The following is a 19846-nucleotide window of genomic DNA, read 5'->3' on the forward strand; positions in this document are numbered from 1 at the left end:
AGTTGTAGAAATTGCACCTTGTATTATTCCCAGCAGGAAGGATTCTGGCCTCTTAGGAAATGTCATTTTAAATATTTTCTTTAACTCATTATATATCACATCCCAATATGCTTTAGCCTTCCCACAGGTCCACCACATATGAAAAAAAGTGCCTTCAGACTGTCCACACTTCCAACATTTGTTTGAAACATTTTTATACATTAATGCCATTTTTTTGGGTGTCAGATATCATCTATACATCATTTTGTAATAATTTTCTTTTAAAGCATAACATGCAGTAAATTTTAAATCAGTTTTCCATAATTTTTCCCAGGCTGCCATTTCTATATTATGACCCACATCTTGAGCCCACTTTATCATGGTCGTTTTAACCACTTCCTCTCTTGTCTCCTCCAAAAGTAACAGTTTATACATTTTAGAAACTAAATTTTCATCATTTTCACATAATTCCTTCTCAAAGCTCGAAACCTGATCCTCAAATCCAACTTTAAAATCTTTCTTATATGTCTCATTTAACTGATGATACTGGAACCAATCTCTAACCAAGTTTTGTATTTCAGTTAAACTTTTAAACTTACAATCCTTTTCCTGAAAATGTAACAAATCCCTATAGGTACCCCAGTGCATTTGCATGTTTACTTCTTTACGTGATAAAGCTTCAATCGGAGATACCCATAACGGAGTTTTAGGTTCCAACCAATTTTTATATTTTAGCCACACCCTATTTGGCCTGGCCTTTCAGGGTTTTTAATTAGTTTTAATTGTTTTAATGCCAACCTGATTTCCAGAGTTTTAATTGTTATGCTAGTTTAATTGTTTTTTAAGATGTTTTTAAATTGGTGTTAATATTTATATTTCTGTTTTAATTGTTATTGGTTTTAATGGTTTCTGTTTTTAAATTGTAAACCACCCTGAGCCTTTTCGGAAGGGCGGTATAAACAACAAACAAACAAACAAACAAACAAACAAAAATCCAAAAACAGCTGGAGGGCTGCAGTTGAGTAGCCCTCTTCTAGGGCTTAGCTTTGGCTCAAATTAAATCCTGGACTCCACTCTACACCTGTTACAAAACAGTCATAGAAATTTCCTTCATAAAAACATAAGAAGGACTTTGCTGAATCAGACCCAAGTCCAGCATCCTGTTTCTCACAGTGGCCAATAAGATGCTTCTAGGAAGAGCTACATGTGCACAAATAGACCTACTCCACTGTTTCTTACCAGTAAATGGTTTTTAAGAGACATACTTTGAAACATATTGAAGGCTAAAAAGCCCTTCAATTAGGAAGTAATCAAATAAGTAGTTCTTGACGTAGGCCTTTGAGCTACCAATACCATTTATGTGCAGAGATGGGGATTGTCTTGCTTTTCCTCTACCTTGTAATGTTTGGTTTACAGATGCACTGCATACTAGTCCGCTTAAAAATTGCTAGGTCTGAAAAAAATCCTTATATTGAATACAGCCTTGGGATTTGAATGAATTGTTTTATGGATTATAACTGTTCGATATGGATTTTATATTTGTTATGTTTTAGCTTGTATACCGCCTGGAGATTTCTTTAACAGGCGGTATAGAAATATGATTGATAAATAAAAACAGTAGTCATTTGAAAATCATGTACTTTGAGAAGGAGAAGTACTTGCTTCCCTGCTCCCTAAACCTCCAAGTACTTGCTTCCAAGCCTCAGTTGTTTATGTTGTCACAGGGGCCTAAGGAACTATAAAGCTGCATGGTTGAAAGGAGGTAGAAATAAGCTGATACACTACTCTGAATGAAAGAGCCACTGCTAGATTTACTAGGAATCTCAAGCAGCAATGCACACACAGTGGGAAATTCTTCCTATGAAGGAAATTCTATTCTTAGTTAAGAGGAGCAGTAGGGAGAACAAGAGGAACTGATTCCAGGGGTAATAAGACATGCAGCATTCCTCCAAGCAAGGTTCCACCAAGAAGCTGAATCTTGTGGGGTTTGACCCTCTGGTGTGCACTGACATTTCAGTTAGGTACCTTTATATGTGCCTGCTACAAATTTTACATCTGTTCTGGAGGGCATAAAGATGACATATGCCTCGGTCTCAGTGGAAAGCGGTGTTTTTAAGCAAACCTGCTTTCTGACCGCCTGTTTACTTAAAAGTATAAGAACAGCCCTGCTGGATCATGCCCAAGCAGTGTACCCTCTATTTTTTTTCCCATCTGTGCATGGAATGAGTTTTGTCCTGGGCGGCAGGCAGTGTGTGCACACATGCAGTCAGAACAAGGTTTTCTTGACTCAGCCTGAGTGGGATCTAAAATTAACTGAGCGGACATCAAAAACCTTGTGTGCGCACGCATATGTGCACCCCTTAGAGGGAACACTGAGCCCAAGGCCTATGTAGTCCAGCATCGTGTTTCACACAGTGGCCCACCAGATGCCTCTGGGAAGCCCACAGGCAAGAATTGATGACATGTCCTTTCTCCTGCTGTTGCTCTCCTGCAACTGGCATTTAGAGGTGTCTTATCTCTTAGGCTGGAGTTGGCCTATAGCCACCAGACTAGTGGCCATTGATAGATGTCCTCCATTAATTTATCTAAGACCTTCTTAAAGCTATCCAGGCTGGTGGGTGTCACTACATCTTGTGTGAGAGAATTCCATTGGTTAATTATTCATTGTGTGGAAAAGTACTTACTTTTGTCGGTCCTAAATTTCTTTACAATCAGTTTCATGGAATGACCCCTGGTTCTGCTGTTATGCGAGAGGGAGAAATATTTTTCTCTCTCCACTCTCTCCACACCATGCATAATTACTTCAGTAAACAAGCCCCATCTGTTACATTAAACATGTTAATACAGGTTTACAAAGTACAATGACATTGAGTGCTTAAAATATCCAAATGAAATGTCAGAGTCCAATTGCATATACAGAGTTCAAAAGTGGCAGTGTCCTGAATCCACCTCTGCTACTAAAAGGCCATTTAATAATCCATGTAAGTATCTCACAGACCTCCTTAAGTAATTGGCATGTGTGGGACCAGATGTAGAGATACAGTTACAGCATTAAATCTCAGCAAAAGCTTTTTAACCACACACTATCACAACCACATTTCAGCTGCGGGCTGTTAGGTTTCCTCTCGCGCAACTGCGTCCTGAGATTTACAGAGGCATGTGACTTGCTATGAAGAATATCTGACATGGTTATTTGTAGCCATTGAAGTAAACCGTAAAATCCTCATTGATGAAAGTAGGAACTGTTCTTCTGGTTAAACCAAAACATTTCAATTTACTGTTACTACAATATTGCAGTTTTACAATATTGTACCCAAATAAGCTAAAGCTATCTACAACTTTCCTATGGATCATTGTGTTTAATAATAAAGATGAATGCTCCTATTCATTTAGATCCTGGTAATGACAAAAAAGTTGAATAAAAGTTTTTGTATACCTCATTTCTTTTGTTTTCCTCTCTTTTGTATCCATGAGTTTTTAATTTGCATTGTATTGTGAACGAAAGCCCTTATCTTACATTTGTGGTTTACTCTCCCATTCAAATTTTGCATCAGCACAAAAAGTTTGTTCCTCATATGGTGTTCAATGTTTTGGTCACGTTTGCTGTGAAGTTTATGTGCAAAACACTGAACACAAATGTGTATATTGAATATAATTTATCTTTGTTCCTTCCCCTGATGTTATCTGATTTCTGAGGGCTAGTAGAGAGAACATAATTCTGTGTTCAAAAATGGACTGTTGTTTAACAAGAAGTGCTCTAACATTTGTAAAATATTTTATATATTATTTTCCAAATTTAGGACAGTTATCTTTAAAGAGCTGTTGTCTTGGATAAGATAAGTGTGTGTATTCAATTGTGCCACACAAACATGGAATTTGGTATTGTGCTTGGAATTTGGGGCTGGCTTATCCTGTATGCATTTGTTTGATCAATTTGGTCATGCAGGGAGGCTGCTCTCAGTGTCCCTACATCCTCAGGGATGAGCTGGATAGGAATGTGAGAGCAAGTCTTCTCTGTAGTAGCCCCCACCTGTGGAACACTTTCCCCTGGGAGGTACGTTTTGGCCCTGTCACTGCGTTGAAAAGGAGACTGAAGACCATCTTATTTACTTGGGCCTTTTGGATACACTCTGTCTCTAAATCTCTATTAGTTTTTTGGTCTGCTCTAGATCCTGACGGATGTGCAGCTCAGCATTAGGAGGGCAGAGAAGGAATTGCATCCTCACAGAAAGACTGCTTTGGAGTTCAGCCAGCATGTTGCTGAGCTGCACATCCGTCAGTATCTAGAGCAGACCAAAAAACTAATAGAGATTTAGAGACAGAGTGTATCCAAAAGGCCCAAGTAAATAAGATGGTCTTCAGTCCCGTTTCGGATACAAAACGGTTTGTGCCCAAAACAGACCATTTGGGCTGTTTTGTAACTGAAACAAAACACCCAGTGCTCAAAACAGAACATTTTGTAGCCAAAACAAAACATCCCTGTTTCAGATACAAAACATTTTGTTGTTTTGGCTATTTCGGAACTCCATTTTGAAATAGCGAAAAGTCTTTCTCCTTCAGTCTCCATTTTGAGTTTTGACATCTGTTTGAATTTCCAGTCCTTCCAGCCTGCAGATTGGCCAGCGAAAGCATGGGCTGATCTGCTGGAAATTGGCTCCTTATTCCTCTTAAGGAAATTTAAGAGTAAAATTTACCCTCATTGGCCAGTGGGGCAGTGTGCATTTACCCTCATTGGCCAGTGGGGCAGTGTGCACACTGCATGGGGCAGTGTGCATTTCATTGTTGTTGTTTCACACTGTTGTGCATAGATCAGTTGCATTTCTGGGGGGTGGGATGTATATGTGCATGACCTTTGGAAATCTGCCTGGTTCTTTGCAAAGCTCTGCTGTTGTTGATGTGTGATGTTGATGTTATTTGGGGTGGATTCAGGGCAGAAAGAGTGATTCAGGTGGTAGTGCCCCAATGGGTGCCTGCTGCCACCTAGATTCCAAAGGAATTGGGAAAAGGGCTGATTTTTAAAAAGAATTTCTGAAGTTTACATGTCTTTGGGGCAGATTTGGGGCAGAAAGGGGGTCTGAGGAGCAAAACAGTGGGTTGGGTTGCCCCAAGGGGTGCCTGCCACAACCCAGATTCCAAAGGAATAGGGCAAAGGGCTGATTTCTTAGGAATTGTTGAAGTTTACGCATTTTTAAGGTTTTCACCCATAGGGAATAATGGAGGTTTCAGCAGACCCATAACTCCACCTGGGGGGGGGGGCACTGGGGTGGCTGGAAGCGAATGGTGTTGTAATGCACATAGGGTGCCAACCACTGCATTGGGTTGCTAACCCATGGGGTGCTGGGTACTGTTGTTTCTGAGGTGTAGATTCTCTGGTAGCATATGAGATTTTCAACAACAAACCATGAATCCATTCTCATATGCTACCAGAGAATCTAGACTCAAAACATCTCAGAAACAACAGAACCCAGTACCCCATGGGTTAGCAACCCATGGAGGTGGCGGGCACACTATGTGCTCTACACCACCACTCACTCTGGGCTACCCCGGTTTCCCCCAAGTGCAGTTATGTGACTGCTGAGACCTCCATCATTCCCTATGGGGAAGAACTTTAAAGATGCGTAAACTCCATTAAATGTTTACAAATCAGCCCTCTGCCCAATTCCCTTGAAATAATTCTGGCAGCTTCCTTACCCCCACTGGGCACTACCACCCACCCAACTCTGCTCTGGGCCACCCCTTCCCCCCCCAATATTAAACTATACTTTTGCTGACACCTCCATTATTCCCTATGGGAAAAATCTTAAACTTCAAAAATTCACCAAAACCCAGCCCTTTGCCCAGTTCCTCTGAAATCTGGGTGGTAGTTTCCACCCATTGGGCGCTACCACCCACACCCACTAGTTTTGCCCTGGGGCCGTTTTTTAAAATCCAAAACATTTTGGATTCGGATTTTACAATTTCGAACAAAGAACAAATTGGGGTGTTTCGGATTGGCTGATTTCAAACAAAGGACAAAATGGGGGTGTTCCAGATTCGGGCCAAAAACAAAATAGAAAAGCAAAACAAAACGCACAACCCTAAGCACAAGTGCAATGGGAGGGGCAAACAATTTTTTGCTGCTGTCCCTCTTTCCAAAGGTACATTCTGATTTTGGGAATATGTACCTGAAGGTCACACAGGCATTGGGGCATATTCCTGGAAGCCAGAAGGTACTTTTGCATGGAGGGGAGAGCAGCAAAAATTGGTTTCCACCTCTGATGTGCACTCTCTGCTGCTCGGCAACATGATGGCTAGCCCATCTGTGATTGTGCAGCTTATACTCCACCCACTGAATGCTGTGCTGGATTTCAGGCACTTTGGGTTTTGGTTTTTGATGATGATGATATAAAGGTTGTTGATAGCTGCTTTGAGCTCCTTTGGGAGGATTTAGTGGAATATAACACTTTTTGATGAATAACCATTTAAGAAAAAGATTCTCAAGCCAAGCTTCTAGTCCTTACGATTGAGGATAAGGTTCTAAACCTATGCACAATACCTGGTACATCGTAGATTTTCAGTGTTTGTAGGCTATGGCTTCAGTGCTATACATAGCACTATTCTCCAAACAGAATTTAATTTATTCACATTGGAAAGTCCTTGCAGTGTAATTTGGGTTATCTTGATGTAGATTTCTTTTTAAAATACACAGGTCCGAATAAGCAGAAAAAAGCAAACTAAGTTTATCATTTTTAGTTCAATATGAAGCAACTGCGTTTGTTAACTTCCAACAGGAAGCCTAACCTGCCTCTTGCCACTTGCACTTGAAGTCTTAGCAGAGCATATCTTTCCTTTCTCCCACCTCTTTCTTTCTGTGAATCAAATCCAGAAAGGCAGGAGATATACAAAAGCATACCAATTTGATCTTCACAAATGTATAAGAGGAAATGTGTCATTGCTATACATTACTTTACTTTGCATATTGTTCTGCTTTAAGTTAATGTGTGTGTAATAATTTTCTAGCATGTCCAACATTTTATTTTTATTTGAATGTCCCCTCCCCCATATCATCACATTATGTTAAAATGCACAATTGAGCATGTGACAGGAAAGAAGCTTGCTAACTAATATGCTATCCTTTAAAAAAAAAATCACTCTACCAATGTACATAAGGTCATTCTTTTTGCAGCAGTCTGTTTTAAGTATTCAGTAGAAAATAAAATGTGTCCCATGGGTAGTAGAGAAAGATGAAATCTTCCTACATAAACCATGGAGGTTATCCTTCTATACTTTGCCGTGGTAATGTATGTGGAGCCACTAGTTCTAACCCTGGACATAAAATAAATAGATTGAATAGAAGAGAAGAATGCAAGGTAGCTCCAAGTGGCCTTTCTACCAGCTTGCTCAACTCCAGTTACTAACAGGCTTGTGACAAGAACATGAAGTTCAAGTTAAAGCAGAGCGCTCAATGGCTTTTCTGTAATCCCTGACCTGAATGCTTTGAGCATGTACCTAACCATTGCTTTTTGCCAACAATTGAGTGGAAGAGAGAGCTTTGCACATGCACTCAGAGTTTGGCACTTCAGGAATAATAGTTGGCTCATGTCTAGAAGGACAAATAGATCCCCTTTAGAAGTGAGAAAATGGCTTATTGTGAGTGAAAGCTGCAGTATACCATTGTGTGTTCTTCAGTGAACTGTTTCCCATGACGTATGTGGCAAGAGTACTAAAATGTATTATCCAGCTCTATATTTGTTGAAGTGAAGTATCAGGAATAGCAGAGCCTTGAGTTCATACTTAACAAGAAATAAATACATGAAACATATTCACAAAATTAAATTGCTTTAATGTGTTATTAGACAAGTTGTTTGAAGGCTGAGTGTTCACTGTTCCTAATTTTTATTATGCAATTTATTCATATATATTTTTCTCTGACTATGTGTCATTCGAGGTTTTTTTTAACCTTTTGTCTTTTGTCTCATGCAATGTGCATGCGGTTTCAGAGTCTTCCCATTATTTTAAAGTTTACATTTGATGATACCAGCATACATGCAAAAAACACACACAAAAAAAAACACCACCCAATCCTCCAGCTCCTTTAAAATCTGATTGATACATAAGTGAATTAATTAAGGGACAGCCCACTCATATGCATATTAAGCAAGTCCCACTGATGTCAAAGGGGCTTGTTCCCAAGCAGGTGTGTATTGGATGGCAAACTTAATAACTATTGCGAAACTCTTCCTGCAAAATGTAAACACCATCACAATCAACTACTTTCACAGCAGTAATAGTGTGTGTTTGTTGCAGCAAAAGCTAAGTAATTTTACATCTTAAAGGCTAAGTCATGTAGTGATGTTTATAGTACGATAAGGGATGTGAGATTTTTCTCTGTTCCATTCTCAGTGTGATTGTATATATGGTTGTATCAGGGGTCCTTCTTTTTCAGTGTTTTAAGCTCTACTCATATGTTACATTCAACATTCAGAACAGTCTGTATATAGTGTACATACACATAAATCTTTACACATATACAGTCGTTTGCACATTATTTTCAGTGCACAAATGGTAGTACAATTCCTATCTGTAATCTGCCTTTGAGGGAAGGTTCACTTTTAAAATTTATATATGTAGTCATTTATACAAAAACATGTCCATGTGTACATACACCTATACATGTACAGGTTAATGTCTGAATAGAGCTAGAGCTGTGGGTAGAGTTGTGTGTATTGATAAGATACAGTGGTAAGTACAGTCATATCAATTGCATTTGCCCCCACCCCCGTGCTTTATCCATGCACAAGATATGCATTGCTAATAGAGAGGAGGAAAAAACAATGGTTTGAAGAAAATGAAAGCTGTGGCAGAATGCACATGCTCAGTGTCCTGTACAAAATTTGGAAATTTAAAAAATGGATCTGTAATGCATTTCACTCCTGAAATGGGAAAGGGTAATTTGGATCTGCAAATTCTGAGGATAAATTTTAGGTAAGAAGAACTTCTAAAAGCACTCCTAGCCATAGTAAATCTTAGTTTTTAAGGTGCCAAAAACCTCTTTGTGGTAACTTATGACAAGTTTTCTTGCTTCATTAAGAACTGCTGATGGCTGCACATCTTGCTCAGAGATAAGATAGGTAGATGTCAGTGTAAAAACCATTTTGGTATTATACCCTTTAAGAGGAATTTGTTCATATGTTGAAGTTCATTTTTCACTAGGTTTTCATAATAAATTAATGCAACTCTTTTGAGGTGAAAGGTGGGTATTGAAGTGAGTTTTGCTGAATTGGCATATCGTCACATATTTGGACACTAGGGTCAAGTTGTTGTTAAGATCTGACTTTTGAAGGCACTGAGAATCTGATTCCCTCCTTCCCCACCAAAAAGGTTTCAGTATTTTTGTGTGTGTGTTCATACATTTATTTTATAATCGCTTTATGAACTTTGATTGAAGAGCGGTATATTAATATTCATAGTAGTATCTATCTATCTATCACATTTTATATCCCGCTGTTCCTCCGAAGAGCTCAAATCGGGCGGTGTACATGCTTATTTTTATCCTCACAATAACCCTGTGAGGTAGGTTAGGCTGAGACATACATGACTGGTACATGACTAGAGATACATGACTAGTAGTAATCACCATGGTAAGCTACCTCACAGGGAAAGGACATGCAAATATATATTTTTAGAAATAGGTTATCGTAGTGGGTGCTTTAACAAAAATACTAAACTAAATGATGAGAAGAAAATTAGTTTGGTTAATATTTTTACCCCAGACTGACTCCTTGAGTAAGCATTTTGACGTTTAAGTAATTGTATATTGGGGATGTGCAAATTGATTTGGGTACAAATCGATTTGTACCCGAATCTAACTGATTCGGGTGATTTGGAGACAAAACAAATCACCCCTGTGGTCCATTGGCTAGATTTGATCCAAATCGAATTGCGCCTGACTCAATTCAAATCGATTCAGGGTTCGGATCCCTCCAATTATTTTCCCCAGATTTCCTGCTTTCATTTTTTAAAAAAAGCTAAGCCCTTGTAGAAGTGGAGTTATGGAGCAAAATGTGTGGTCACTATATTTCAAGTGTTTGTATTCTTTGGTGTATTATAATTTTCCCTCAATGAATCCCTATGAGGATTCATTACACATCTTCCTTTCTTCTATTCATTTTGACTGTCTTTTGGACAGTGGGACATAGGAACATAGGAAGCTGCCATATACTATGTCAGACCATTGGTCTATCTAGCTCAGTATTATCTTCACTGACTGGCAGCGGCTTCTCCAAGGTTGCAGACAGGAATCTCTCTCAGCCCTATCTTGGAGATGCCAGGGAGGGAACTTGGAATCTTCTGATGCTCTTCCCAGAGCGGCTCCATCCCCTGAGTGGAATATCTTCCAGTGCTCACACTTCTAGTCTCCCATTCATTTGTAACCAGTGTGGACCCTGCTTAGCTAAGGGGACAAGTCACACTTGTTACCACAAGACCAACTCTCCTCCCATGACGGTGTCAACTGTCAACTGCCATGTGCCAACTACACCCCACTCCCACCCGCAAGACCGTGGGATACTACTCAGTTTATGTCCTACAATTTTTTTCCCAAGTGTTTAGACTCTTTTGTGTCTAATAATCTTTCATCCTAATGAATCCCTATGAGGATTCATTATTCACCAAAGAGTCTAAACACCTCAAAAATTCCTAAAATATAAACTGAGTACCCAGCGGCTTGTGGGTTGACGGGTAGTTGTAACATGGGATGCCACTAATTCCCCACCCCCACCTGCAAAGCAGTGGGATCAAAATGAACAGAAGAAATGAAGGTGTGTAATGAAGACACCAAATAATCTAAACACTTCAAAAATACCTTTTTAAAAAAAAGAGTACCCCAGTGTGTGTGTGTGTGGGGGGGGCGTGTAGTTGACATATGGCAGTTGATAGTTGGCACTGTCCAGTGATAGTCAAAATGAACAGATGAAACGAAGTTCATTTGTAACCAGGGCAGACCCTGCTTAGCTAATGGGACAAGTCATGCTTGCTACCACAATACTAGAGATGAAGGTATATAATCAATCCTCATAGGGATTCATTATGAGGAAAAGTTATTAGACACCAAATAATCTGAACACTTGAAAAATAATGACTGCACATTTTGCTCCATAACTCCACTTCTACAAGAACCTGAGATTAGCTTTCTTGCTTTCTTTTTAAATGAAAGCTGGAGATGCGTGTTAGGGATAGGATATGGCGACGTCAAATCCCCATTATTTCCTATGGTGGAAATGTTCAAAATCAGTAAAAACTAAAATAATTTATTAAAAGTCAACCAAATGTCCCATTGCCTTGAAACCTGGGTAGTAGGTGGCAACAATTGGGACCTACCTACCACCCAAATATGTTGCCCCTAGGACCTTGTTAAGTGGTCTGAATTGACCTGAATCTGAATTGGATCAAAGCAAATACAAATTGAATCAATTTGCGGGGATAGATTTGGACACAAAACAAATCGGGTGATTTATTTTGGGCACAAATCAAATTAAAAATCTATTTGTGCACATCCCTGTTGTATATGCACCCCATCATATGACTGAAAATATGTGCATTGGAATAGCACTTCTTGTCTGGAATTGGTTTTAAATAATTCTAATGGTGCCACATCTCACAGTACCATCAGGGCTTCTTTTCAAGTTGTGCAGCTGCCAGGTGAGTCCCTAATGCTGACGTTCTGTTGCACATTATGTCAGCCACCTTTCTTAGGAGTGTGTGCATAAGGTGCGTATAACAGTGAAAGCAAAAGAGGAAAGAAATGCATCTCCCACCCCAGTTTAAATGTATTTATTTTATAACATTATCAAGAAAAGTAATGGAAACCCTTATGGCTTGTCACATATGTGCTGAGATGGCTAAAGTGGGACTTGGATATGGAAAACCCAGGTTTGAATCCTTGCTTAGAGAAAAACTACATGGTATGTGTAATTCTGTGATACCAGCCCTGCAGTGTGTGTGTCTGTGTAGTGAATCAGATGTGGATAGTTTTGAGCTTGAGCAGTGGATTGGAGGGGCAAAGTGGAGCTAACCCTTAGCTTTCCTGCCATGTCTCTACTTGAAATCGTGCCCCCAAGCTGCTGTTTCCACTACAGAGGGAAAGAAATGCCGCCGCCCCCTGGATGTGCAAAAGAAAAACCTTTTCTTCTTCTGGAAACAACAATAACATTTTATTGACTAGTTTGTCATATTGTTCAACATTTCATAGATGAAAACAAGGACAACTGAATATTTGTAGCACTTCTCACACCTGAGTCCTCACCCCAGTTACATATTGCTATAGCTCATCATCCACTGCACATTGTATTTAGTGACACTGCAGTGAGCTGTTGGACACAGCCTTCCATAGCAGTTTGTGTGAGTAAACTGACCATAACTGTTCACCGCTTTTTTGCAAGCATGTTTAGTCTTACAATCATCTGATTGGATTTGCTATTATATAACAGCTGAAACCCTCATGCAGATAAGTTTACTGAATTGGGGATGCCAGTAAAACAGTGTTCATTTTGCATCTGTGTTGTGCATTTTCATGTATGTGTGCTAGAAGCAGAGTGCATTTGCCTGTCACACTGAGATTTAACTTGAGGAAAGGAGCTGAAACCTGAAGAATAGCAACTCACACTAATTTTTAAAGTCTTGAACCCACCCACCCCCAATAATCTTCTTAAAAGGCAAAATGGTGACAACTATTTATTAGGGACAGGTACCAGAAACTGCCTTGTTCTCAATTATAGTATCCCTACCAACTTCTTCTTCATGGGTTTCTAAAACCTCTGCAGTGGATGTGTCAGCACGAAATACTTTCACCTTATTTCTGCATCACTTATATTAAAAAGGATGCTTGCTGTTGATGAGCTGGCAAATGCTTTTGTGGATCACTGCCCAAATATTTTCTAGATAGCAAAGTAACTCACACACAAACACTGGACAGAATTAGTAACTATTTTGCAGAAACAATCAAACATTGACTTACTCTTGCTGAGCTCCATCAGTCTGACATCAGCTTCAGCTCTCCACTGCAGTCTTCACGAAGAAAGCTCTTGAATGGGTCAGGGAGCCCCAGATATTCTGCTAAATGTGTAATGAGGGATGTCAATCTTGGCCATAGAAAATGTTCTGATTTCTGTTTCCCAGTATATAAGCAATGGGTTGTGAATCTAAAGATCTGAGTAGAAGTTAGCACTGTACTGCAAGTACTTGTGCAAAGGTCTGCACAAGAGTTCTCGCAGAGCTGCAACAGGTAGACTCTATAGTAATTTTCGTTATTTCTCTTGGACAAGCAGAAGAGCATCTTTCAATTTAGCTTTATTTTTCTTGTGCAGCATTATTTTAAGTGTAAAGTGGCCCTTCCATGAGCTGAAGATAGCTTCTGCATGTGGAAGAGAAATTACTAAGAGAGAAAAAGACATCATATACAATGTAGCTTGTATATTAATGAAATAGCTAGATGATTTCCTGTAACAAATATTATATGACTGACTAAAAACAGTTCTATAAAAACAATATATCCTAAAGCATATCTCCTTCAGTACAAAATTGTCTCCTGCTCCAATACAGCTCACAAACATTCTGCAACAAGCTTTACTATGCCCAGCCACTCTCTTTCCATCCTGCAAATGTTTCCCATCAGTTCTGCTCCATGCAGTCATGTCCACTTTTCTGATTTTGGGCTGAAAGTTGGGTTTCTCCATTTATTCCTTTGCCTTGCCTATTGGCTGCCTTGCTCTGTCTCAGTATGGCTGGAAAATAAAAATATATATATAGCCAAGCTGTCAGGAATGGATTGAATCAACATTTCTTGGGCATAACAGTAAATAGGATTTCCCAGTATGTATTTTAGAGTATTCATTTTTATAAGCCTTTTTTTTTTACTACCTTACCTTCAGAAATAGCTGCACTGATCAACCACAAAAACAAGAGGAAAATGTCCAAAAGTACTACAGAATGTTTATTTCAATAGAAAAAGATCATACATTTCAAACCTTCTCAGCTATCTTTCCAAAGAATACATGCTTTCCCAAAGAAATCTTCCTTTCTTATATCTTCTTTTCCCAGTTCTATGAAGAGAGTAGGCCTCCTTCCATTTACCTTTCTTTCTCTTTGGTAGAGTGAGGGGGGCGGTTCTTTCTCTCTGGTGAAGAAAATTTCCCTGCTGCCTTTTCAGATTTTTTTTTGAGGTTTTGCCCCTTCTCTAGTAGAGAGAGAAAACTGAAAAGAAGGCGACCTCTTTTGAAAGAGTTATAATAGGCAAAGAGCTGAAAAAACTCAAAACACATCAGGTCATTTTTAAGAACAAAAGTGTCCCATGAGGGCCCCAACACTTTTTCCAGTTGTACAATTTTTTTTTTTTTACTGTACTGGAATAATTAATTCAGCATTGCCCTATCAGAGCTTATGTCTCCTTGAGCCTTTATTCTACAGTGTCTCTCCTTGGTCTTTATAGCTTTCCTCCTACATGGCTTCCTAAAGAAAAATTACTTTTTCACAACTCACTTTGCATTCAGAAGAAATCTGATGTAAGAGGTGCACTGAAAGAATTACGCACTTGCAAAACAAGTTTGGTGTGCAAAGCAAATGGCCCTTGCAAACATTCGATTCTGAACAATGCTTACTACTGTGCTTCAACTCTCCCCCCTCCCATAGTACAACGGGCAATGGCAGCATGGGGGTTAACTAAAACTTTGTATTCTTTCTAAAAAGGCTTTCCAAAGGAATTGTTTTGCATTCTTAAAGAAAGCACGTATTTCATGCTCTAAAAGTCTGAGGTTTGTAGTTGAAAAAGATTAAGTAAATAATTCAGGATGCGACGTGTTTACCTGTTAATAATTAAGCAGGTTGGTCTGTGTACTTTTTATAGACTTTAGAGTTACGTTATTTTATTTATTTATTTTTGGTTTCTGTGTGCTGACTTTTAAGATGATAAAGCTTCTTCCATGAAGGAATAGAGACTCAGAGTGAAAAGGGGGGATGTAAAGACTAAACCTTGCTAGATGAGTATTTTTAGGGTTTTACACGTAAATTTTTTTGCTTAATGCAATTAATATGAAAATAAACCTCATGAAGGAAATTTTACAGTGAGAAGTATTTGCAACTTTTATAGGTAAAAGGACAACATAAAACACATTTAAAAATTTAGAAGATATTGGTAGACATCTAGCCTAAGGAAGCACTCAGTGGTACTACAGGGGATGGGTGATCTTAGTTTGTCTCCCCTTCCTTCTGAAACCCACTGTGACTCCTGAAGATATTCCTTGAGCACTGCACAGTGCAAATACAATTTCCCCTCCCCCGTAGCATGTGCTTCCTTAGTCTGGATGTTGGTTGCTGTTGTTGTTATAATATGTAATATGTTTCAACAAATAAAAAATGCTCAAAGCGGTTTACATATCAAAAGGTATGAGAAAATGGTTCCCTATACCGAAGGTGCTTACAAACGTAAAAATATAAGAGAAAGTAGAACTACAGCAGATGCCTTCCACTTGAAGCTAAACAGGACTAAGCCTCATTAGTATCTGGATGAGGGGACTGCCAGGAACTCAATGTACACTACATAAAGTCTCTAGGATGGAGCACAGGATGCTAATGTAACAAATAAATGAAATACTATATCCCACTGCAAGAAAAAAAAAAACCTGTTCGTTTTAATAGAGTTAGAATTGTGTGTCTTTATCACATTGGTATTTAGATAGTGGATTAAGATTTCAAGCAGGCAGTGGTGTAACAGAATATTCGCTCTTTGTTCCTTCTTGGCATACTGAAGTAATCCTGGACTGATAGCTTGGGTGAGTGATATCCCCTCATGAACAGAACTTGTAGCATGTGCTTTCCTTCAGTGGCAGTTTGGCACTTCTTATTAAGAGGATGGAGAAAAGGTAGTTTGTTCCTTTTCCAGCCACTCTTTCCATCCTGTGAATGCTTCTTATCAATTCTGCTCCATGCAGTCACTTTGTGGATCTTGGGCTGGAAGTTGGGTTTTTCAGTTTCTTCTTTTGCCTTGCCTGTTGGATGCCTTGCTCTGTCTCAGCATGGCTGCTCCTCCCCATGGGAATTAACTAGTAGAGTGCAGTACACAGAATTTAGTCTTGTCTTCTATACTGTTTTATTTCTACATGAAAGTACCTTGAAAGATCTTCAGATGCTTGAAGTTCAGTGTTGTTGGCATGATAGAGACTCACATTTGTATCCACCCCCCGCTCCAATTCCTTCAATCCAAGTGTGGTTAAAAAAAAATCTCAATATGTGTCTGGAGCAGTGGTGGATTGGATGCTCAGTTTTAAAAGATGATGTTGGTGTGGATAATTTTGACTCTTGAGAGTGGTTTACCTGTTTTAAATGGGGATCCTACTCCAAGGATTGGGTATGCAGTTTGGGATACTCTTCAGTGTGGTTTTGCTCTTGAACTGCTAGGTTGTGACCATGTCTATCCATGTCTATCCTTCTTCTGGATAACAAAGCTCTAGCCATTGTCATAATATGCCATGGTACTTCCAGGCTCGATTATGATTACTGATATACTCATCATATAAATAGTAGCCTTTAGAAGGCTTCAGTTGAATTTGATTTGTTCAGCATAGGGGTGTGCAAAATGTTCCATTGGCAGAATGTTACAACTCGAAATGGGGTGTTTTGGGTGTTCCAAGCTCAGAAAAAAACCACTTCAAATGAAGAGCCTGTTCCAAGTTGGGAACAGAACAACTCCATTCCAAGCGCCATTCCAAAATGGTGGTCTTCTGGCCTCTGCACACACTCATTTGCGTGGTCAGCACCGCCACACAAATGGCTGCAGCGTGTGTGCAGAGGCCAGAAGAGCACAACTTTTGAGTCCAAAATGGCACCCCAAATGTTCCAACTTGGAAAAGTGTTGTTCCATTGGAACAACCAACTAGACTGGTTGTTCTGATGGAACGTTTCGGATATTTGCATTCTGTTCCCAGCTCAGAATGGAATGCAAATACCATTCCATTCACATCCCTAGTTCAGCATGGTAGAGTAGTACAGTCAGAAGACTACGCAAATAGTTAAACTAACTGACATTTCGTGCAGTGGAATATTTGCATTAAGGACTTGCCGGGACTGATGCACAATGTGAAAGGCAGCCCCTATGGTACTGCATGACAGGGAAGCTGTAGAAATATTTAAAACAGCTTCCAGGCCATTGAACAGTGCTACTTCAATTGCAAACAATGTAGAAGTGCTGTATAATTACCTGGAAGCAGTGCTCTCTAACAGAAAATCCCAGATGATCTTGACTACAACTCCCAGCATTCTCAGCTAAAGCCCACTGCAGCTAAGCATTCTGGGAGCGGTAGCCAACAACATCTGGGATTTCCTCTTACAGGGAATACTGCCTGGAAGCTGGTTTAATTAATTCTTCAACTGCCTTGTTGCACTCCACCATCATTATTATCTTTCATGTTGTACAGCAGCCCCAGCGGGTCCATTCTGTGCAGCATATTGGCCACTGAATTTCTCTGAAAAGTTGCAGTTCTTGTGTCCACCGTCCAAATAACCTCGCAGCTAGTTCCATGCCCATGGGAGGTTTGTTCTTGTATTTCTCAGATCACAGCTTCCCATGCTGCATCGCAAACACCCTTGGATACTGAGGGAATTTCCATAAGAAGTTTATATGCCTGTATCATGCCCTTTAAATAAACAAACAAACAAATATTATGTGAGTCCTTGAGCATGCTTGTGTTGCCCTTGTTCAGCCCGGCAGGCAGGGCTGCACAAGCCCGGCAGGCAGGGCTGCACAAGTTCGACCTGTCAGTTGTTTTTGGTCTACAACTCCCATCATTCCCAGCCATGGTGTCTAATAGTAAGGTATGATAGGAATTGTAGTACAACATCTTCAGGAAGGCTGAAGCTGTGCAGCCCTGGTCTTAAAGGCACATGGTACAGTCAACTTGCTGCAACTAAGCAGGTCTTGGTGTGGTCAGTGCCTGGATAAGTGGCCCAGGTATGCCTTCTTTGAAGATGGGCCATAGCTGAGTGGTAGAGCATCTGTTTTGCATGCAGAATGTGCCAGGTTCAATCCCTGGAATCTCGAGATAGGGCTGGGAGAGACGCCTGCCTGAAAGCTGCTGCTGGTCAGTGCAGACTAGGGATGTGCCCGAACCGGTTCGGAGGCCATGCTGGAGGCCTCAGAACTGGTCCGGTTCCGAGTCGGTTCGGCATGGAGGGGGGTTGTACCTTTAAGGGCGGGGGGTAGTACTCCCCCCCCCGCCGCTCTTCCCCCTCCGGCGCTGTGGTTTTCCTTAAAGTTTCTGGGGCGGCAGCGTTCCTCCCTGCCGCCCCTGCCCCCGCTGTTAGCCTTCCAGAGACGAAGTCTGTAACACGCATGCGCCGCGTGCGCTCTGCAGACGTCACACGTCAACGGTCCAGTAGGGCATGGGGGTAATTATACAGCACTTCAATACCAACGGGCGCATGCGTGTTACGGACTTCGTCTCTGGAAGGCTAACGACGGGGGCAGGGGCGGCAGGGAGGAACGCTGCCGCCCCAGAAACTTTAAGGAAAACCACAGCGCCGGAGGGGGAAGAGCGGCGGTCAGGGGTAAGTACTACCCCCCGCCATTAAAAGTACAACCCCCCTGTGCCCTACCGGACTGGTTCAGAGGCCATGCACATCCCTAGTGCAGACAGTACTGAGCTAGATGGACAACGGTCTGATGCAATGTAAGACAGATTGCCATATTCCTATGTTCAGTTTGAGTTGGCATGGGGGTCTTCTGTTCAAAGAAAAGCATTATAAATATAACCGTGCACACTCAAGACTTTGCTCACATATTAAGCAGCTTTTTAAAATCCTGGCTTTTGAGTATTTCAGAGCAATTTTGAGTTTCTGGTTGCAATGTCTTGTTTTAATGGAGATAATTTAGGACTTCAAAATTCCAACCAAAAATATGTATTAGTATCACATTGATTTTTTTTTCCCTGGGAAGCGAGGTAAAGATCTTTTTCTTTTGTTTTTAAAGAAGATTTTGCCTTTTTCATTTTGGCTGCATGCTTTTAAAATAATCTTCCCTTTGGGGGAAAAAAAAGCCCACATCAACTTTTAATAACTTCTTAACTCACAGTTGAGATGCTCATGATTTTTCACTGGTTAATACAAAGCTGTTTGTAACTTGAGGAGATTCTAAAAGCATTAGTTTTTCACATTTTTTAAAAAATGCAGTTTTTAGCTCCTAAATTATTAAAAGTATTGTAACTTCCTCATAAATGCATCTTTAGGCTAAGAAAGAGTGGTATAATTTTCATTATTGCAAGCAATTTCTTTTGTTGTTAATAGAGAAAGAAACTTCACTTTTACTGAAAAATAAGTGGCAATTTTAACTAGGGGTTTATTGACACTTCCATAACGGTGCTGATGTATGTCACCTCTTTGTTCTTTCTAAACTACATAGCTAGTACAATGACTGCTAGTCTTTTAAACTTACCTGTTGATCACCTCCACGTAAAATGTTAATGAGTAGGTTTTTTGTGTGTGTGTTATTCAAACAGATTGATATATTTTTATGTATATATACACAATGAGACATCTAGTTCTAGGCAATGCCCAGTAATTTGAATATTATGAAAACGAAAGACATTGTGTGAGAAGATCCCTAAACACAAACATTTCTTTTCTTTACAGCAGCACAGAAAAGAAGTGTTAAGATCTGCTTTTTACCCTTTTGGAATCCGAAGAAGAAAGGTAACATGAATTGGGATACTGAAAATATTTAATGGTATAGTAAAGCTTAGAAATGTTATGTACCATATTTAAGCAAATAGAAGGTGACTTTGAATGTAAGATGATGCCTTTACCTCTATTTATCCGAAAGAAAGGGGATGCTGAATCTTAGATA

At 39.9% G+C, this 19846-nt stretch overlaps 1 protein-coding gene across 12 annotated transcripts in view; it reads left to right on the forward strand.

Annotated features, from left to right (window-relative positions):
• The window catches only part of ZBTB20 (zinc finger and BTB domain containing 20), an 852388-nt gene that overhangs the window by 140801 nt on the left and 691741 nt on the right, over positions 1 to 19846 (forward strand). For 10 of the 12 annotated variants that reach the window (XR_008319419.1, XM_053309295.1, XM_053309297.1 and 7 more), the window contains exon 2: positions 19633 to 19692. The gene's annotated coding sequence lies outside the window, so the exon portion shown is untranslated. The remainder of the gene's footprint in view (positions 1 to 19632; positions 19693 to 19846) is intronic. The other 2 variants (XM_053309299.1, XM_053309300.1) reach the window with 1 other exon arrangement.

The sequence above is a fragment of the Hemicordylus capensis genome, chromosome 3 (assembly GCF_027244095.1).
Source record: "Hemicordylus capensis ecotype Gifberg chromosome 3, rHemCap1.1.pri, whole genome shotgun sequence".
Lineage (NCBI taxonomy): Eukaryota > Metazoa > Chordata > Lepidosauria > Squamata > Cordylidae > Hemicordylus > Hemicordylus capensis.